Below are 23,124 nucleotides of genomic sequence, written 5' to 3'. Positions count from 1 at the left end.
CCAAAACTCAATCAGGAAGAATCAGAAAAATGGAATAGACCAATAACAACTGAAGAAATCAAAGCAGTAATCAAATAAACTCCCAGCAAACAAAAGCCCTGGTCTAAAAGGATTCACAGGCAAGTTTTACCAAACCTTCAAAGAAGAACACTTATTCTCCTCAAACTATTCCAAAAAATCCAAGATAAAGAGCACTTCCAAACTTTTTATGAGGCCAGCATTATCCTCATTCCAAAACTAGGTAGAAACACCACAAAGAAAGAGAATTACACAGATGCTAAAATCCTCAACAAAATATTAGCAAATCAGAACCAGCAATATATTAAAAAGATCATACACCATGAATAAGTTGGAGTTAATACAGGGATGCCAGGCTGGTACAATATTCTCAAATAAATAAATGTGATACACCACATAAACAAATTGAAAGACAAAAATCACATGATCAGATCAATAGATGCAGAAAAATCATTTGACAAAATCCATCACCCACTTCTGATAAAAAAAAAAAAAAAAACTCTCAGCAAATTGGGAATAGAGGTATCATGCCTAAACATAATAAAGTCCATATATGACAAACCTACAGCCAAAATCATACTTAATTGGCAAAACTAGAACTATTTCCCCTAAGAATAGGAACAAGACAGGGATGTCTGCTTTTACTACTCTTATTCATCATAGTACTGGAAGAGCCTGCCACTGTGATCAGACAAGAATTAAATATAAAAGTCATTCAAATTGGAAAGGAGGAAGTGAAACTCTCATTATTTGCAAATGACATGACATTGTACATAGAAAACCCTAAAGACTCCACCAAAAAAACTACTAGATATAATAAAGGAATTTGACAATGCAGCAGAATAAAAAATGTATACCCAGAAATCATTAGCATTTTCATACACCAATAATGAATCCTCAGAAAGAGAAACTAAAAATATAATCCCTTTACCTTTGCAACAAAAAATTAAGATACTTGGAATAAACTTAACAAAGTATTAAAAGATTTGTACTCAAAAAGTTACAAGACATTGAAAAAGAGATAGAAGAATATATAAACAAGTGAAAGATTATACCTTGTTCATGGATTGGTAGAATTAACATCATTAAAATACCCATAGTACCCAAAGTAATCTAAGATTCAATGCAATCCCTATTAAAATGACAACAGTATAGTTCACAGATAAACTAGTAGAATAAATACTCCAAAAATGTATATGGAAGCAAAAGACCCTGAATAGCTACAGCAATCTGGAGAAAAAAGACCAAAGTTGGATGGATCACAATACCAGTTATCAAGTTATACTACAAAGCTACTGTACTCCAAACGGCCTGGTACTGGCACAAGAACAAGCATATAGATCAAGGCAACAGAGGCTCCAGAAATTGACCCAAGCCATTACACTCAATTAATATTTGTGACAAAGGAGGCAAGAACATACAGTGGAGTCAAGACAGTCTCTTCAATAAATGGTGTTGGAAAAATTGAACACATAAAATGCAAAAAAAAAAAAAAAATGAAACTCGACCACCAACTTACACCATACACAAGAATAAACTCAAAATAGATAAAAGACTTCACTGTAAATAATGAAGCCATAAAAATCATAGAAGAAACCACTGACAGCAAAATCTCAGATATCTCTCATAGCAATATATTTCAGGATACATCTCATAGGACAAAGGAAACTAAGGAGAAAATACAAAAAATGGGACTACATCAAAATAAAAAGCTTCTGCACAGCAAAATAAACCATCAACAATGTGAAAATGAAGCCCACCATATGGGGGAACATACATCTGTTAAAGGATTAGTATCCAAAATATATAAGGAACTCATAAAACTTAATCAAAGAAAGACAACCCATTTAAAAAATGGGCTGATGACCTAAATAGATATTTCTCCAAAGTGGACATACAAGATGGCCAAGATACATATGAAAAAAAAATGCTCAAAGTTACTGATCATCTGAGAGATGCAAATGAAAATGACAGTGAGGTATCCCCTTGCACCTGTCAGAATGAATACTATCAACAAATCAACAAATGACAAGTGCTGGCCAGGATGTCAGAAAAGAGAACTCTAGTACACTTCTGGTGGGAATGCAGACTGGTGCAGCCACTATGGAAAACTGTCCTCAAAAAATTAAATATGGAACTGCCATTTGACCCAGTGATCCCACTTCTAGGAATATATCCTAAGAAGCCTGAAACACCAATCAGAAAGAATGTATGAACCCTTTGTTCATAGCAGCACAATTTCTAAAAGCTAAGATCTGGAAATAGCCCAAATGCCCATTAGTAGATGAGTGGATAAAAATGTCGTGATATATTTACACCAAGGAATACTATACAGCAATAAAAACAAGGATCTCTTACCTTTTGAGACAGCATAGAGCAATCTGGAGAATATTATTCAAAGTGAAATAGGCCAGGCATATTAAGAAAAGTATCATATGATCTCACTCATATGTGGAAACTAATGTACAAAATAAACTGATGTACAAAATATATTCAGAGATAGAGAAGCATGGAACAGATTGATGAATCTCAGAGGGAAGGTACGGGTGGGTGGGTGCAAAGAAATCAACCAAAGAACATGTATGCATATATGCACAACCCATGGACACAGGCAATAGGATGGTGAAGGCCTGGGGTGGAGGATGGGGGCGTGCTAGAAGGGGTCAATTGGGGGAAAAATTGGACATATATAATACTTTCAACAATAAAGATTTCTTTTTTAAAGTGCTCAATATTGTTATGCATTAAGAAAATACAAACTAAACCACAATTATATACCTCCACTTACTCACTGGCTTGGAAAGAATCATAGAAAACTTAACATCACAGGTGTTGGTGAGGATGTATTACAGCAGAACTCATACATCACTGGTGAGATAGAATAGGTACAACAACTAGAAATTTGACTAAATATACACCTACCCTGTAACCCAGAAATTTCACTCACAAGTGTAGTTCTAAAATGTTGGCTCGCTGACATGGCTCGCTGCTGGTTGAATGTTGAACAGAAGGCCATGGTTGGATTCCCAGTTGGGGCACATGCTTGTGTGTTCTGTGTCCATCCAGTGTGGGGTGTGCAAGAGGCAGCCAATCAATAATTCTCTCTCATCATTGATGTTTCTATCTCTCTATCCCTATTCCTTCCTCTCTGAATTAAATCTATAATAATAAAAATGTAATATGTTAATTAGACTGGACATCCTTCCGGATGACCCTTTGTAGAAAGCCAGGATGAAGCCAGGGTTATGAGGGAAGCCCTGGTCCCAGGTGCCAGAGGGAAGCCAGTGCCAGCAACCGGGGAAAGGAAGGCCTGCTCTTGCATGAATTTTGTGCATCGGGCTTCTAGTAAAAATATATTTTGAAAAATAAAAGTAATAAGAGAATGTGAACACCTGTCCACAGAAAAAATTCTAAAAGACTATATTAGCAGCTTTATTCATAACATCTTCAAACTAGAAATAACCCTGACTTTTATGCACTAGGAAATGCTCATATTTCAGTATATTGATACAATGGAAGATCACTCTGAAGAAAAAGTGAGTCCTGCTGATGTACATGAGATTAAGGACAAACACCAATCCCAACAACACAAAACTGAGTGATCCCACAGCTGAAATCTAGTCCTGGCAAATCAAAATTAGGAAAGAAATTAGACTATTGGAGGAGGGGTTGGACAGGAGCCCATAGATGGAGAGATTGTGAGCAAGGAGCTTGGGGGATGTCAGGATGGTTGATATCTAGAAATGGAGCCAAAGGTAAGGGGGAAAGCTTAGTTAAAAGAATACAAGTTAACATTGGCCTGGAGTTGCATTTAATGTGGCCCAAATCCTAAATTGCCCCTTTGTGTAGGAGATCACAATACAAATAACATGCAATTTACATTTAAATATGCGAATAGACCTAAAATGGCTGAATTGGAGGATTGAAAAGGGAAGCTACTTAAATGTGCTAACTTCTTTTTGTTGGTTTGAAAGGGAACATGACCTCTTAGAATGTACAATGAGACCAGTTTCACAAAACTGTCTGCCCTCTTGTTTCTATAGTGACAAAGCTCCCTCTGTAGCCGATACCTGTTTTTGTGAAGCAACTCAAATTTGAAATGCAGCAATTCCATTTTCACTTTTTCATTTTCTAATAAATGTAGGTAACTTTAACTTTAATAACCAAAATAAAAATACAAAATAAAATATAAACATGTGAATATAAAACAAATATATATTTTATATTATAACATACATAATTATTAAAATAAATATGTTTAAAATAAATCATACATGCACATTTTGTGTCTATACTATTTTTGGTAAATATAAATAACCAAGGGCTCATATTCCATCTGTTTTGCACCATTCTCCTGTGATGGGATGTCTTATTTGGAAGAAATGTACCTGGGTTTAGTTTAGACATAGCCGAGAAGTATGATAGGGGACAACTGTTTCCCACACTGCTCTGAGATGACAGTAACGATTCTATCCAGGGCTCCTAGAGAAATGTTCAGAACCACAGGTGTCAAGAAACAACTGGAAAATAGAAGGTATTTTTCAGAAATCAAGGAGACTCAGCTTCCCTCAGTGTTCCAGACATTGGGGCATTACACTCTCCAGGGAATCTACTCTGTATGAAAGAAAAGAATGCCAATGGAAGGCTATACAACCTGCTGATACTTGTATTACTGATTGTGGAAACCAGGTGCTGAAAAATTCAGCCTGTTAAATGTCCCCTTCCCTGTGGGTGAGTAGAGGGCTATGTGGCTGGTGGAGAGGAGCAGGTGTTCTGGGAAGAAAGGAAGCAGTCAAAGGGTAAGGGCATTGGATAGATTCATGCAACGTGGTTTGGTTTTTCTTCTCTTATTAGCTGAAAAATCCTGAGTTTCAGTGCCTCGGCTGCAGCCTGGGGAAATTTAGAGCAATGCATACAGTTGTGGTAGTTAAATGAGACATCACCTCTAGAGTCCTAGTGCATCCCTGTCATATGTGAGTAGAGATAGCAGCTCTTCTACTGATGTTTGGCTCTTTCTTGGTCTTGGTCATCAGTTGGAGCATTAACTGTTAAAGTAGCAGAGTCAGTACATGAGTCTGGTTACTTTTCTTTCTCATTGAAGTGAGAAAGTGTATTTGAAAGAGGTTATGAATTAGAGGAGTGGGGAAGAGGAAGTGGCTGCCATGTGCTGTTCTATTGGGTGGATGGGGCAGGAATAAGAGCAGCCCCCTAGAGACTCAGCAAACAGAACCAGAACCAGTGCAGGATGTTAGCTTCTCAAAACATTGATGCTCATGATCATAAACTTTGGCCAAAGAACAAGTTGTAAGAAGAAAATGAGATTAGAGTGCATGTTCAGAGTATTTTGGCCTCTCTGAACTACTATCAATTAACCATTTCTGTCTGAAAAAAAAAATTATTTTGGTAAGATGTTCCCTGTAGCTCCATGAACTTTTTCTTTTTCTTCAGTATCATAGCTTCTCATCAGACTTAGCTCAATGTCTGGTGTCCATACTTTTTGCTTTTTGCTCATGAATTAAATTTGGAGGCAGAATGATTGAAGTTGGATGAAGACTATGTTCTGCATACTAAAGCCTTCAGGGTCTCCTCATGCTAATTAAAATCTGCTCCTGTAGCTCCTGTTACTATTCAGTAAAGATAAAGCACAGAAGTCAGAAAGAATAATAAATACAGAAGCACTTCCACATGAAGTAGAAAAGACCTCCTAAAATCCTCTCTCCTATAAAATAAAAAAGACACTGGAAAGCCCTCGCTGGTGTTGCTCAGCGGTAAGACCTTCAGACTGCCCACCTAAAGATGGTGGTTCAATTCCCAGTCAGGGGCATGTACCTGGGTTGCAGGTTCATCCCCACCTCAGTTGGGGCTGTGAGTGGGAGCAACCAAACAAAGCAAAGTCAAAGTGTCTCTCCCATGTCAATGTTTCTTTCACACCCTACCTCTCTCCCATCTACTCTCTCTCTCTCTAACAAAAAAAAAAAAAAAAAAAAAAAAAAAAAAAAAATATATATATATATATATATATATATATATATATATATATATGCTGAGTGGCCACATTTTTATGATCACTGAAAGCATAATAATCTGGCAACTCAGTGGATATCCTATATAATAAAAGGCTAATATGCAAATTGTCCCCTTTACAAGGAGTTCGACAAGCAGGCAGGCCGGCCAACAATCCATGTCCCCTCCCCCTGGCCAGGCTGGCTGGACCGCAGCCATGCAAGAATTCATGCACTGGGCCTCTAATATTCTAGCCAATAAAAGAGTAATATGCAAATTAACCATCACTCTGCTACACAAACAAGCCACACCCACCAGCCAATCAGGAGCGAGTATGCAAATTAACCCAACCAAGATGACTGAGGCCATGGAGTGAACAGGAGGCTTGGGTTGCCCCCATTGATGGAGGAAGCCAAGCTTTCCACACACCCTGGCCAGTCCAGGCCTCCACTCAAGGCTACAAAGTTTCAATTGAAGAAGATAAGTAAGTCCCAGATACCAGGGCCTCCACTTGGGTTGCCAGGGGGTGTGCCCTGCCTGCAAACCACCACAGGCTCCTCACCCAGGCCGCCCCATGCCCCAAGGGAACCCCCATCCTCATCCAGGACACCCTTCAGGGCAAACCAGCTGGCCCCCACCTGTGCACTAGGCCTCTATCCTATCTAATAAAAGAGTAATATGCAAATTGATCATCACTCTAACACACAAGATGGCTGCTCCCATGTGGTCAAAGATCCTGCTCCCAGGTGCACACAAGATGGCCACCACAAGATGGCCAGCAGGGGAGGGCAGTTGGGAGGGACCAGGCCTGCAGGGGAGGGCAGTTAGGGGTGACCAGGCAGAGGAGGGAAGTTGGGGGCGACTGGCCTGCAGGGAAGGGCAGTTGTGGGGGGACCCAGGCCTATAGGGGAGGGCAGTTAGGGACAAACAGGCTGGCAGGGTAGTAGTTAGGCATCAATCATGCTGGCAGGGGAGTAGTTAGGGGGTGATCAAGCTGGCAGGCAGAAGTGGTTAGGGGCAATCAGGAAGGCAGGCAGGTGAGCAATTGGGAGCCATCAGTCCTGGATTGTGAGAGGGATGTCTGACTGCCCATTTAGGCCTGATCCTACTGGTTAGGGGCAATCAGGAAGGCAGGTAGGATAGGCCCTAAACGGGCAGTCAGACATCCCTGGAGGGGTCCCATATTGGAGAGGGTGCAGGCTGGGCTGAGGAACATACACCCCCATGCACGAATTTCATGTACCGGGCCTCTAGTATATCTATATATCTATATCTATATCTATATCTATATCTATATCTATATCTATATCTATATCTATATCTATATATCTCCTTTTGTGAAGATTAACAACAAACAAACAAACAAAAGCCAGCCAACCAACAAAACAAACACAAAAGACAACAGAAAGCTTTTAAAAATCAACATTTTCAGAACTCTGTATATTAACTAAGGGCTTGCAGAAAGTGGAAGAGAGTTCATTCAAAATTCTTTCAGTAGAACAGTGAGCTTGAGATATTTAATGCCTTACCCTTAATCAGCTCCAAAGTCCCGGGGAACATCAGCAGCCAGCAACCTTGGGAGGGGCAAGCTAGGTTTGGAACAACACAAAATGTTCCATTCCTGGAAATTTGTCACAATTTGATCTGCCTTTTGACTCCCATGAAAATCTCTACTCACGGGTTTGGTCTTGATTATTGCCTGACCAAATCTTTTCACTGAGGAAAGACCTTCCCCAGGGCTTTGTAGAGACAGTGCTGATAGTGACCTCAATGCTACCGTGTTTCCCCGAAAATAAGACAGTGTCTTATATTAATTTTCGCTCCCAAAGACGTGCTAGGTCTTATTTTCAGGGGATGTCTTATTTTTCCATGAAGAAGAATACGGTACACATTTATTGTTAAATGAAAATAAAGGAAATTTATTACCTGTATACGGTACGGTAGTACGGTAGTTGTCAACACAAACCAGACAAACTGTGAATCCTACAGTATCAAGAATTTACTCATTTATTCAATGACAATCATGTCATCATCTTCTGGAACATCATCATAACAATCCAATTCCTGAATTTCCTGGTGAATTTCTTGTGACTCCATTTCTTTCAGAATCAGTGGACCAAATCGCTCATGTTTAGCAATAGCACTGTCTTCAAATGAGTACTTCTTGTCAAGGTAGCCTGCTCGCAGTGCATTTGCAATGCAATTGTCAGTGATTTTCTCCCATGAATTCTTCACCCAAGTCACAACTTCTTGCAGTTTAGGTTTCACAAAGTTTCCACGCTGATTTCTCTCCATTCTATTTTCAATGTAGTCATTAATTTCCATGCGCAAATTGTCTTTGAATGGCTTGTTTATTGCAATATCAAGAGTCTGGAGATAGGCCGTCATTCCTGCGGGAATCATTATCTGATCTATTTTTCTTTCGTGAAGAAATGTCTTCATGTCTTTAGCGCGGTGAGTGCTGGCTGCATCCCAGACTAGCAGACCTCTTTGGCTCCCTCGCATAACAAGCGGCAGCATTAAATCGACCCACTTCCTTATAACTGCTTGTGTGGCCCAGGCTTTTTCAGTTTCAAGAATAAAAATGCCCAAAACGCGTTCAATCTTTTCCTTCTTGCCCTTAGAAATGATTAAAGGTGGGATTTTAGTGCCATCCAGATGAATTGCCAAAATACAGGAAACACATGCACTTTCATAAGCAGTGGAGGGAATGTACGCTAAGGAGGCACCCCGCTGTTCAATTGTTGTTTGAGATGATTGGCCCATAAACACTGCAGTTTCATCCATAGCAATCATGTTGGAAAGACTGTATTTAGAGAAGTCAGCATCATCAATAAAGGACTTGAATGCAAGTGCTCGCTTAATAACTTGAGTATCTTCCAACCTAAACAATGTTGGTAGATCTTCTTAAAGACTGTTCACTTCGCTGAAGGAAATTATCCAGCCACTGTTGTGATGCTTTGAAGTCTTCGGGGGCTATGTCAAACTGTGGTGCCATTGCAAGGGCAAATTCTTGAATCTGAGCCCTATTCACAACCAAAGCCTTTGCTCTCCTGTCAACAACCCATTCACAGATCAGGTCTTCCAGCTCAGAAAATAATGGTTGCCGACCTGATCCACATTTGCACTTTTAAGCATTTCCCTTGTCCACTTGTTCAATGAGGTTACCATACTCTGCTCGCCATTTTCGGACCAATCGGATACTCAACATCTTCTCTTTGCAGAAAGCAGTAAGATTTTGGCCCCAAGAGTCTTCCACGATTCCTTTCTTGTACTCCACGGAGTAGCTTTTTCTTTTTGTGCTCATTTCTAGGGGTAAAAAAAAGGAATTGGGGTATCAAGGTGGGGGGAGGAGGATCACTCAAAATGGCACAGGAGAATCAGAGGGGGGATTACCATTTTAGTAACTCCTTTTGATCCTCCTGTGCCATTTTGATTGTCCCCTCTGACCCTCCTGTGTCATTTTGATTGCCCCCTCTGATCCTCCTGTGTCATTTTAAGTGATCCCCCTCTCTCCACCCCTGTGCCACTGAACACCTTCACCAGACATCCCCCCTACCCCTTTATCAGACATTTACCCCCTGGGGCCTGCCTGGGGACTGTCACTGGGCTTGCTGGGGCCTGGATCTGGGCTGGAGCAGGGTCTGCCACTGACTGAGAACCTTCAGTCATCATGAAGGCGGCCGCGAGCATCATGTAGTGTCACCAGAGACAGACCAGCACTCACCACCTTCGCCGCGTCCCGTCCGCTCTAATCCTCCTGTTCTTCTACATGCATCTGCGAAAGTCTCCTCCTCTCTCCCGCCCCGCGCTCACCGCTCACTCTGACCTCCGCTCCGCCTCCGCACAGCAGTGATGTCAGGACTAGGCGTAATGTCACTGGTTGCTAGACGCAAGTTGGGGCGGCCCTAGCGACCAGTTTACGGTAAATTAATTTTCATTCTGAGACAGAGCCTGGGGGCCTTATTTTCGGGGGATGCCTTATATTTCACTCAGAAGGAAACCTGTAAGTAGGTCTTATTTTCGGAGGATGTTTTATTTTTGGGGAACACAAGGATGGCCAATACTTGAAAAGGAAAATATGGGGAGAAAAATGTCCATATGGGGCTTGACAGGCTCCCACGTGTTCTTGAAGATCTAGCCAGCTGTGCTCATGAGCAGGGCTGTGTGCATGACCAGGAAGATCCTGGAAGGTCCTACAGTCTTACTTTCGGCTGACACCCAGGCTCTGTGCCCAATAGAAATGAAGGCTGAGCCATTAGAGTTGCATCACCAAGGCCTCTTGGAAAAAGGTGAAGGCATTGCATAGGGGAATTTAAGGAAATATCTACCCAGTTAACTATCCAATTAAATACCTATCCAATTAAAATTGGATGCAGAATGATTGAAGTTGGATGAAGACTGTGTTCTGCATACTAACTTCTTCAGCGTCTCCTGATGCTAATTAAAATCACTGAGCTAACTGAGCAGAGACTTTAGAGGCTACACACCATGAAATGTACAGAATTAGTTCAACAGAGTCACTGAACCAATAATAAGCAACACCAACAAAAACAGCAAATTCCAGGGGTTGGGTATTATTTCTAGACAAGGCCTTCAAATTATGTTATGATATAATAATAATAATAATAATAATAATAATAATAATAATAATTGCCCTTTCCAGGTAGCTCAGTTGGTTGGAACATCTTCCTGGTATGTCAAGGTTTCTGGTTTGATTTCTAGCCATGGGATCAGGGCACATACAAGGAATGCATAAAGAAGTGAAACAAAAAACCAGTGCTTCTCTCTCTCCCTTCTTCTCTCTTTCTCTCCAATCAATCAATAAATAAAACATGTAAAATATCCCATTTTAGCCAAAAACTTTAAGAGATTCAGAAACAAGATAATGTGGCCATATATAGAAAAAGAAAGAAAAAAATAGTCAATGGAAACAACCTCTGAAGTTGGGTAATACTCCAAAGCAGGCTAAATCTAGAGAAATCTTCTCTAGAAGAGTCTATCTAAAATGCATGTTTTGGGGTGAACACTTGCTTTTTGGTATGTGTAGAATGCTCAATTAATATTTTAAGTATATTGAGAGTAAGAATGCTTATCAGGTAGTTGAGCTGTGTTGGTTAGAATAAGTGGTTTTTCTAAATTAAGACAGACAAAGTTCTCTTTAATGACTTCCTTAAGCAACAAATACTAAGTACTGACTTTTCTAAAAATGTAGCTATTGTGATTGGGATATGAGGAATGTAAAGTATAAGATCTAATGATTCATAGTGAAAAATAGAACAAATTCCAGCTGCTTTCAATAACTCTATCTAGTTTTAATTATATTTTCTGTAGCTGCATGTTCCTTAATCTTGGTGAAGTAATCAATGCATTGTTTTTTAAAAAATGTTCAATTCTGGTTAATAACTGGTCAATGTTTACTAATATGCTTTATCTCCTTAAATTATTATAAACTACCACAATTAAAGTACCTTTAAAATATACCTATTGACACTGGGCAATGCTAGAAAGTAATGTTAGAAAAAAAGAGCTATCCTACCACAGAATGTGCTCTAAGAATCCCTCAAAGTTTTTATTTGTATATTTCTTTTGAAATTTTCTAGGAACACGATTAATACAAAGCAAAAAATATATATATTTTTTGTTGACACTAAAGTTATCAAGGTCAAACACATAGAATTCTAAAAGTCTTAATGTCACCAATCTTTAAAAATTTTACTTTTGCATTTGTTTAGTGACATGTTCAACAATTATGTTCTCTTAGAATATACGTCAATGATTATGCGGTTTCATTAAGAGATCATGAGATGAATACCACAGCATGATATAATGTGATTCTGGATTGACTAGGCTAGGGAAAGGTGTGTTTTTAAATGACATGTTATAAGGTCAATTAACAAGTCCAGTTATGCTAAGTTGTTATTGCTTTTTTAATTTAGATTTGTTTTGTATAAACCATGGAATACCTACACCAAAATCATCTTGGTAGAACTCAGGACTGCATTTTTGACAACTTCCTTGGGGCAATTTAATTAAAGATTTGAAGCCAGAGATGTCTGCATGTGGGCTACAAATCGGGGGGGGGGGGGCGGCATTTGAAAAAGGTGGAGAGAGCAGGTGAGAAGATGTCATCTCTTCTAGTGGGTTCCACATGGAGCCAAAATTGCTGTGACATGATAAAGATTTCAAAGGGGAAACCACAATGGCCAAGAGAATTGATCTCTACACAGCTCAGCTGCAAGGACACATCTATGATTCCAACAAGTGACCTCAGTCCTGGGACATGGAACACATATGGTGGCCATTAAGAACAACCATGAAACCTAGGTGAGAGGAAAAGGACCAAGAAGTGGCTTGTTGTGGATAATAATGAGTATAAATTGGATAATTTGGGCACCAATTGATAGAAAACAGTCCAATAATTTTGCTAGAAGGACTACAGTCAATTTTGAAGATAACATATAAGACAGTGATTAAGCTAATATATAGATAAGATAATTAAGTCATAGATAATTCTGTATGTACTAGTGGCCCAGTGCATGAAATTCGTACATAGGGGAGGAGGGTGTCCCTCAGCACGATCTGCACCCTCTCCTATCTGGGACCTTTTGGGGGATGTCCACCTGCCGGCTTAGGTCTGCTCCCCCCAGGAGTCCTTAGGAGGCGGGAGAGGCTCCCGCCATTGCCGCTGCACTTGCCAGCCATGAGCCCGGCTTCTGGCTGAGCAGTGCTCCCCCTGTGGGAGGGCACTGACCACCAGGGGACAGCTCCTGCATTGAGTGTCTGCCCCCTGGTGGTCAGTGCGTGTCATAGTGACCAGTCATTCCACAGTTCGGTCGATTTGCATATTAGGGTTTTATTATATAGGATGTTTTTAAACCCCCTCCCCCTCAAATCATTATGGCCCAGAGAGATTTGTTCTTTTTTTCTTCACTCTGAGAAATAAAAAAGTAATGCAGCCTATCTCAGGAAATTTCCATATAGCTTATTTTTGGATGATAAAAACAAATGTATTAGAATAAGTCCATTTTACTCTTTTTGGCAAGATAATAATGGAACAGCAATTCTGCGATAAGTGATAAGTACATTAATAAGTCTAGTGGGGCCCATAAAACATCTAACAAACAGTGGCTCCTGTTTAAGAAGCTACAGTTAAGGTATAGTGACAGCCATCTGGAAAGTTAATATACGATAGAATTAGATAATTATCTAATGGTAGTAGAAATGAAAAATGCTATACAAAATGCAATGGGGATGCTCAGAAGAGGTTTTATTAGGGAGAGAACACGATGAATACACTGACTTATGAAAATAACCCAGTGGTGACCAGCCAGCTGAAGTAGAGATGGCAAGAGAAACTCAAGAACATTGGGAAGTATATGCAGTTCTCTGAAGGAAGGCATTTTCAAGGAGTAAAATTTGACAAGGCTTGTGAATGAGTCAAGAAGGGCCAAGAGGTTGAGGAGTGAAGGTGAGTGGAGGAAAGACTATTGTGCTGTTCCATATTATATTCTGTTTTTCACATTGCATTCTTTGATTTTCCATTAACTTACAAATAAAGTGCTCCATTTCATATCAGAGTGAGTGTATTTATTCTCTACAGTCTAACACTCCCCATAGAGCAGATATTTTGTAAAAGTGTCTAATGCATTCTTTTCTATTTGTATCAGAAGGTTGCTCACAGACGACTTCCCAGGCCTGTAGGTGATCCAGAGTCTTCATTGTGCTGACAGCTCTCAAAACTAATTCAATGTATATCTACGGAGTTCCTGAAATGCCACATTCAGTGCTGGCACTGGGAATGCAGTGGTAAACAAAACTGATTACCATTCCTGTTCTCATGGAGACTCCTTGTCAGGGAAAATCCATAGTCAAATTCATTTTCTATTCGTATTAAATTCATACATACTCCCTGCCTACTTTAATTTCTCAAGTGGCCTATTGATTTCTGTTCAGGTTCTAATTTTCTGTATACACAAGCATATTCAAGGTTATTGCAAATGAACTAACAAGTTCAAAGGAGCCACAATGTGAAAGGTAGGTAGTTAATCTCATTCAAATGTCCAAAAGTAAGCCAGGATTCACCTAAAATATGGTGTGAACTTCTCACTTCATTTTACTTGGATAAAAATGCAGAGAAAAAAGACTATTCACTACCATGCTTATTTATAGGTCTAAGATAAGATGAGGTGGGAAAAAGGTAATCTATCACAGCATTTTTAATTGCTTGTGTTCACTGCATTTTTATGGTTCTCCTTTTTCATGTGCATTGATTTCTCTCATGTTGCAGCTCAGAAAGCTGTAAATGATGAATGATAGTATTCACAATTAAGCCATTAAGGCAACATAGTCGTACAATAATATGAAGATATATTATAAAGCCAGTCCCAAGTAAAGAAGTTGTGGAAGTTTATTTTTCAATTTTCTTCTGCAACAATTGTACAAAAGACCCGGTATTGACCTAATTCTGTGCTTATATTCACTACAGTGGCCATGTCCTTCCCAAATGTGATTAAGTTTCCTTTCACTCCTGGTATCTGCTCCTAAAATATTTTAATTATTTTAAAGTATCTTCTTAATGAAAACCAGATACGTGTTTACTTTTTAAAAATTAAAGATAGCATTTCCTAATAATTTATAAGTACTTTAAAATACTTTGAGACCCTCACCATATAATTAGTTTGGGAATAAAAAGGAAAAGATTTTGTTCAGGGCATTTCTAATGTATTTTTGTCATGAATTTTCCATGCCGGTATTATCTGGTTTTACCCTCATGAGACAAATCATTGATTAAGTAATCCACAAATATTTATGAGCCTCTATTAAGAGCTACCAAATGTTCTGATTTCTTAGGATTGACATGAGAGTTCAATAAGGTCTTGATTTCATGTGTGAGAAACGTAAAATGGAGAGAGAATACAATATGACAGGAAATTCCGAAAGCAGTGAGAGCAGGTGGAGAGGCATTCAACCCACACACATTTCCCTTTATTCCATTCCACCATATTCTAGGCACCAACCCATACCCAGTTCTCATCCTACAAAGATTTATCAGTCATTGTCAAAGAGCTTGTCCTTGGATGAAATGTATTCTTTCCACTTGTAGTCATAGTAATCAATATCATCCAAAATATATATCTTCATGCGTATGTGTATGTATAATATAAATGTGAGGGGCAACAAGTGTTTATTTGAGATCCAAAAGAACAGCTATTGCGGAAGCACTGATTCAGGAGGAACCCAAACAGGAGGAGAGGACAAGGCGTATTGATGAAAAAGGGAAAGGGACTTGTTACATGACTAAGAAGGAGGGGCTATTTATGTGTTCATTTAAGCTAACATAGTGATTCTGATTCTAAACAATGGCTTTATTTGCAGTCTAGTGGTCCAAACAAACAAGTGTTTGGATTATTTTGAGGCCATGTATTTCAGAATTCATATAAAAGCTAACATGTGTGATTTTATTTGTTGCAGTGATATTTCAGAGGATACTATCTCTCACATCACATAGGGTTTAAAATGAAAACTATAGGGATGGCAACGGGGATATTATTGTCAGGAACCAAGGCAATGCTTGCAGTCTCTGAAATGCAGTGATTCTTGGAATTCTCATATTGTTATCATTGCTTTAGCTACCAGGAGGTTTAGAGTACAACTGTTACTTCCCTTTTTCATGAGCTTTTGTTTCCCCCAAATGGTCCATTTTTTATGTATTGTCTTACATGATTTTATGTATTAAACAAAATACAAATGCGTATTTCATATGTAGTTTTCTCTATTGAGGACTTATGAACAAATTGGGATATTAGCAACAAAATGAAAATGATATACTGTTTCATTATTTTTTATAATTTCTAGTTTTTCGTACTTTTGCAATGATGTGATCTGATAATCCATGCTTGTGGTATTTTTCAATAGGATATTATTCATTTTTAAGCTGTTGCTAATTTATTTCCAATAAATATAATTGGAGGCCTGCTGCCACTCGATGTTATTCTGCTGATGTGCAGGTAAACTTTCACGACAGAGGCACAGCTTAATTCATCAGCGTACAAAGAGACTATGGTTTAAGGATCTGAAGAAACTGTGGTTGATGTCACTGTGGAATAAAACAGAGAAAGAAACCAGAGCAGCTAAGGGTCCTTATTGAAGGATTTTGCTTTCACCTCCTTGAATTCTCTCACTATTGATGACTCATGCTCTTGGCAGTGTGAGAGCCTGTTGGCTTCCTTTCACTGATTTTTTCACCTGCTCAGCATTTTTGGTGGCTGTGCAATGCTTCACACTAACCAAGGCAGCCTGTATTGGGTGGATCCAGTAATGCTTTGGTAAGAGTAAGGATTAAAGTGACAGCTCAGAAATGAGTAGACAAGGTTTGCAAAATATTTCAGTGAAAAGCTATCATTTCCTTCTGTTTGTGTATGTGTCAGTCAACTTTTAGTTTATAAAAATAGTACCTTCAGAGAGTTTGGGATAGTTAGGAAAACAGCAGAAAACGTGAAGATATAGGAACATCCCTGTATGTTGGGAACATTTTCCCCACTCAGTTCAATATTAAAAGCATTAAGGGCATTTGGAAGCTTACCTTATAGATTATTATTTAATACTAATGTATTGGTCAGATGTGAGTTCACAAACTCAAATGTTTAAATTATTTCATTATATCTTAAATTTTGGTGTGTTCAAGCAAGTTTTACTATACCTTCTCTTTTCAAATTATTAGCAATAGTCATAAAACCAGGCTTAGTGTTGTTTGTGCTCAGTTAGAAGGATTTATACAGTGTTTCTTATAATTAAACTAGAGGCCCGGTGCATGAATCTGTGCACCAGTGGCATCCCTCAGCCTGGCCTGTGGGTTCAGGCTGGAACCAGCTCTCCGACATCCCCCAAGCGTCCCGGATTGTGAGAGGGTGCAGGCCAAGCCGAGGGACCCCACCGGTGCATGATCGGGGCTGGGGAGGGATGCAGGAGGTTGGCCAGCAGGAGAGGGACCGCAGGAGGGCTCCAGGGCTTGGCCAACCTGTCTAGCTCAGTCCTGATCAGCTGGACCCCAGCAGCAAGCTAACCTACTGGTTGGAGCACTGCCCCCTGGTGGTCAGTGCACATCATAGGGAGTGGTTGACCTGTCAACTGCCCCCTGGTGGTCAGTGCATGTCATAGTGAATGGTTGACCAGGCAATTGTCTGCCCCCTGGTGGTCAGTGCACATCATAGCGAGTGGTTGAGCGGCCTTAGCGTATCATTAGCATATTACGCTTTGATTGATTGAACAGATGACCAGACGACCAGACACTTAGCATAGTAGGCTTTTATTATATAGGATGAACTTTACTATTTAGGTTCCCGTAACATGAATAAAGACTTGCAAACCAGTTTGCATATTTGAAATGCCGGGTGAAGCTATAAGAATAAAATATCGAGTTTCAGTGACATTGTTGGCATTTTGCAGGGCATGTATATTTGATAATGCATATTGAGTGATATACTTTTAAAATTGGAAATGTTGACGAAACGGGTATTGTTGTTCCTCTGTACTTATATTAAGCTGAAAGCACATCACTGCCTCATTGTTATTAGAAACAGACCGTGGTTCTCTTAACAGTGGCTTATAAAGATATGGCCCTTGTAATTACAATTTAATACCTCATAATCTGGAAAACTATGAAGTTACTTTTAACCAGAAAATGAAGAATAAATACACACAGCAGGTCTTTAGAAGGTTCACTTAATTCCTGATATTGGATCAAAATTAAAATTTCTTGGAAAAAAACACAACTGCATAAACCTTTATTTATGTGATATGAAAAAAAAATGTTATTAGTGGCTTAGAGGTATTTACTTGTGGAGTGCAACAAAGTTCATTGAATACAAGGATTTCGCCTTATACTTTTTTCTTCCAAAGAGATAGATATTGCTTAATAGTTAAGAATTTTGACTACATGCACATAATATACATACCTGATAAACTGTAAAAATAAAAGAAAATGTACTTAGTAAGAAAAACATAAAACATTCCATCAATAATCAATTGCAAACTTTTATTTCCCATTTTATACTGTAGCTACCAAGTCACCTTCCAGACACCATTGGAAAGTTAGAAGATCCTCCATATTTTTTAGATTCTTCAAGGTAAGTTTCTTGAAAGTTTTTGAAACCTAAGATTCTGACTTCTGAAATCACAGAAATCCATTTAAAATATAAATTCCTAATGTCAAGGACAATGAAGTGAACTATACATGAGATGTGAAAGTTCAGGGAAAACAAAAACAAATGCTTTAGTAAGTAAATGCTTTGGTTGACAAAAAAAGAAACTTCGATAGAATAAAAAAGTAGTTATAATCAATAATTGGACATTAAAATAGCATGTTAGGTAGCTTTTAAATATTTGTGTTTGTTATTTATTTATTTATTTGAGAGATATGTTTAATTACTACTTAAATGAATATAATATGAAAGTTACAAATAACATTTTTATGATACTTTGTTTTTTACCTTGCAGATATAATTGTTTGACATCTAATTCGGGAAATGATTAATATGTTGGCCAATGTTGTATTGATTTTTATCTACAAGGTGTATTGATTTTTATCTAATGTTTATTTTATCAAATAAACATTTTTTGTTTGAATCCTTCCACACATTGCAGAAGTCTTATCTCCTTGGATATTTTTGTTTGTTTGTTTTGTTACCAATTTTAGAGAGTGAGGAGGAGAGAGAAAGACAGAGAGAAACATCCATGTGAGAGAAACAGATCCATCAGTTGCATCCTGCACATGCTCCCACCGGGGATCGAACTTGCAGCCTGGGTATGTGCTCTGACCCAGAATGGAACCCGAGACCTTCTGGTGCATGGGACAACGTCCCAACCAGCTGAGCCATACCAGCCATGGTTCTCTTTGAATTTTTAAGCTTATCCTTTTCTCTTTTTTTTTTTTTTCATTTTCTTTTTATTTTTTATTTTCTGTAGCTCCCATATAGCCATAACAAGTATTAAGAAAAAACTATTAATCAAGATAACTATAAAATATTTACATTTATTTGATTTAGGGATACTTTTTAAAAAATAAGTGATTATCTCATAACAAGGAAGCTTTTACAGAAGAAATTCTATAGGTATAATTTTCTGCATATTTTAAAAAATCACTTATATTTTGCTTATTTTCCGAGATAAATTTATGGTCAGTTACTGCTTGTTGGGTAATGATATTTCAAATACTTTTGAAGATACTTGGGAAAACTAATGTATACTACTTATTTAACACAGAAACTCCTCATTTGAAATTGTTCATATTACTTACATAACAGTTACTTCATATAGGTTTATAGATAGTGACAAAAATAACATTATTCATTATTTTTATTGCTGGGTTAAAGTTCAAAATAAAGTATGTTATCTCTCTCTGTTTTTTTTTTTTTTAACGAATAAAGTGAATACCAATCTTGATTCTGAAAGCTATTCAGAGAAAATTTCAAGTTGCTTCTGATATCTAATTCGAGTCTGGCTTCCCAAAGTTAGCTCACATTTGGGTTTCCAAAATTTAATTGAATATTTTGCCCTCTATTATTGGTTTATGTCTATATTTTTCAGTAGTTTCTATGATACCATTTTTAGCTGAGATTAAATAGAAGAAACTTGGAACTTCAATGTGTAACTTAAAAGTTTGAACTGATTTTTGTTACTCTTCACTGGAGGATATTTTTTCCATTGATTTTTAGAGAGAGTGGAAATGAGGGGGAGAGACAAAGAAAAACATCCATGTGAAAGACACATGGATTGGTTGCCTCCGGCAGGCATCCCAACCTGGTGTCGGGGATCAAGCCTGCAAATGAAGTATGTTCCCTTGACCCTGGAGCCTACGACCCTCCAATCTGAAGGCTGACACTCTAACCACTGAGCAAAAACGTCTAGGGTGGAAGTTTGAACTTTTTTACAGCAGTTTTTAATCCAAAGAGCTTTGAATAAATTCTAATTCATTTTGGGAGTCTTTTCAAACTTCCTTTCTGTGAAAAAGTGTGTCCTTACTTCTTTAATTCAAACTTATAAAGCCATCTTGACTTTTAATGAGGATAAAAGTGAAAGCTAAAAATTTAGAGATAATATTTTTTAGTATAAGATTAACAAACAATGAATAACTAGGACACTGTTAGGGGGCTAAGATGGGACTTTGTTCTTCTTCTTACATAAGACAGTGTTTCCTCCCTTGTCATGAATCAGAAAGACCAGGCATTCCAATTACTTTTTAAAAGAGGTTCAGGCTGTTTCACTGAAGTTGATAACTTATTACTCAAGGAGCAGACATTCTCACTGATTCGGCCTTCCTTAGTCTATTTAACAAATACCTCATAATCCCCAGGTAACTGGACAAGATCATTAGAGTTTAAGATGATCCAACTCTCAGTAGCAGTGAGTCTGTAGGAATTAATCAATATGCAACCCCTAATTTTCCATCATTTAGATGAAGAGCCACATGGCTATGAAATACAACAGAAACAACTACACTTTGAAAACAGGGCTCTGCTAGAATTCCTCACACTATCCCGATTCTTCCTCAGGTGCCTTTGGTGGCATGTGTGCATACTGGGAGACCACCTGGATTACAGAGACAGTCACGGACCAGGGTGTTGTACACTATTCCCCACGGCTTTGGGAATGCTTGTGCCATTTTTTTTATTCTTTTACACTGAGTGTTAGATTAACATCAGGATTAAAAGCTGGACCCTAGTATAATTGTCACATTTGCTATCTAAATCCTTGTTATCTGAGGATGGAAATGTTAGGGCCTAGAATATTTTGTACTGTAAGCTACTTGAAATGATGGAATCACTGAATGCGAGCATCTCTCCTCCTGTGGCAAGGAGAAGCAGGGGTCTGCGTAAGCTTCGGAGGAGAAGTGGCTCTCCATTCCTGCTGTGGGAAAGAAATTGATTTTCTCAGCAGATATGGAGGATTATATTCAATTGCAGATATGCAGCCCACTAACATATTTAACCAGATTAGAAGTTGTTTGGCTCTAAACCTACATAAACTGTGACTATACAATTATAATAATGACAGGAGTATGTATAAAATGTTTGCGAATCTAGGAGTGGACACATGGTTTAAACAGATAGGTGACAGGTGTGTAATACTTTTTAAAATTTTTATTAAAATGTATTTCTCTGTCTTACATCATTTTTAAAATTAAATAGCTCTCATGGTGTTCATTGCATTAATTATAAAAATCTTATGAACACGAGTGAGCCATTTTTCAAGTAGTAACTACTAATGAAATTTTAGATGCATTTGAAATGTGAACCCATCCTTTCTAATAAAGAGGGAATATGCTAATTGACCATCACTCCATCACAAAGATGGCTGCACCCACAGCTGAGGCCAAGTTCCCATAAGGAGCCTTAATGAGCAATCAGCAGGGAACTGAGGCTACACCCTCCCCCGCCCCCATGGGGCTTGACAGGGGACCTCAGGCCATGCCCCCTGCCCTGGTGTCAGGCTGGGGGCCCTCAGGCTGCTCCCCCCACTCTGGAGCCAGGCCATGGGACCTGAGGCCATGCCCCCCGCCTGGCGGGGCTTGACAGGGGACCTCAAGGTGCACTTCCCATCCTGGTCCTGGGCTAGGGGACCTCAGGCTGCACCCCCCACCAGGTGGAGCTTGACAGGAGACCTCAGGCCGTGCCCCCCACCCCAGCACTGGGTCGGGGGACCTGAGGCTGCACCCCCTGCTTGGCTGGGCTTGACAGGGTACTTCAGGCCCTTCCTCCCACCCAGTGGGGCTTGACAGGGGACCTCAAGGTGCACCCCCAGTGCTGGGTTGGGGGACCTCAAGGCATGCCCCCCACCCTAGTCTGGGCTGGGGGACCTCAGGCCATGGCCCCCGTCCTGGCTCTGGGCCAGGAGACCTGAGGCTACACCCCCTGCCCAGTGGGGCTTGACAAGGGTGGGACTTGCCAGGTCTGGATCTAGCCCAATGGGGAGGGCAGCCGGGTCTGGGTCTCAAGTGATTTTGAGGCACATGTGGGTGGGTGGGGACTTGACTCTGGGTCCCGTGGTGCGCCCTAGACTCTGACAGGAGGAAGGTTTTTGTATACATTTTACTAATTTTCTTTCATCTCTGATATTTCTATTATAGAGAAAGGGCAAATAGCAATATTAAATTATTTTCTCTAATTAATCCCCTTCTAATGTACACGAATTTTGTGCACCAGGCCACTAGTAGGTTTTATAAGCCTCTCAGGTCAGAAGCAGGGTGTTAAAGATAGTGGCTCTTTAGCATTATCAGAATACCTTGATTTTTCTAAATTCCAATAATAGTTAGATACTCAAAAATATCTGGTAATTTCAGCAGAAAGAAAGAAATTGTTCCATTTACACATCTAGACAGTGTAAAAGTGGGAATTCAAACCTAGATCTGCCTCGCCTGGAGTCTGAGCAGTTAGCATAATCTGGGTGCACAGTAGGCCTTCAATAACTGACATGTCTTTGTGATTTTCCTTTCAGGTGTGCGTTCTGTCCACTCAGAAACAGAATAGAGATCCGTTAAAAAGTACTCAATCCTGGTTTAGCCTCCTAAATGGAAATGCACAATGTAATATAATTGTTATATGAATTCATTGTTAATGGCCCTGGTATTGTTTAGTTATTCATTTATTTTATTGAACAAATGGTTAGTTTTGTACCTGTAATATCCTAGGTTCAACAAATGCTTATTGACTCTTAAAATGTGAGGTAAGACACACATATGCACGAGCACACACACACACACACTGCATGTGTGTGCTTATAGCTCTCCTTCCTACTCTTCCAAATGTAGTTTATGTTCCATTATTAATATTGCTTTTCTTCAGCAAATATCTTTCAAAGGTATCATTTTTCTGGACTGAATATTATCCTATGTTTCTCCCTAAAACTCCACCACCTTGGTATTCTACTCTCTTCAAATAACAGCCTTCTAACATATTGACCAAAAGGCAACCATTTGCTAAAAGGCTTAGAGCAGGTAAAAAATCACCCTCAACTCCCTCTTTGAACTCATAATCCATTTCTCCCCTTGGAAAACCTCACATAAAACCCTGTCCTGTAGGAAACTAATGTGGGAAGATGAAATGT

General features: G+C 39.1%; 1 pseudogene across 1 annotated transcript in view; it reads left to right on the top strand.

Moving 5' to 3' along the window:
* The window catches only part of LOC308236854, a 170,123-nt pseudogene that overhangs the window by 26,886 nt on the left and 120,113 nt on the right, over positions 1-23,124 (top strand). Inside the window, exon 2 of the transcript in view lies at positions 18,082-18,149. The product of the transcript in view is annotated as an uncharacterized misc_RNA (transcript). The remainder of the gene's footprint in view (positions 1-18,081; positions 18,150-23,124) is intronic.

The sequence above is a fragment of the Plecotus auritus genome, assembly GCF_963455305.1.
Source record: "Plecotus auritus genome assembly, chromosome: 11".
Taxonomy (NCBI): domain Eukaryota; kingdom Metazoa; phylum Chordata; class Mammalia; order Chiroptera; family Vespertilionidae; genus Plecotus; species Plecotus auritus.
The sequence above is the reverse complement of the archived record's forward strand: the minus strand, read 5'-3'. Positions and strand labels throughout refer to the sequence as shown.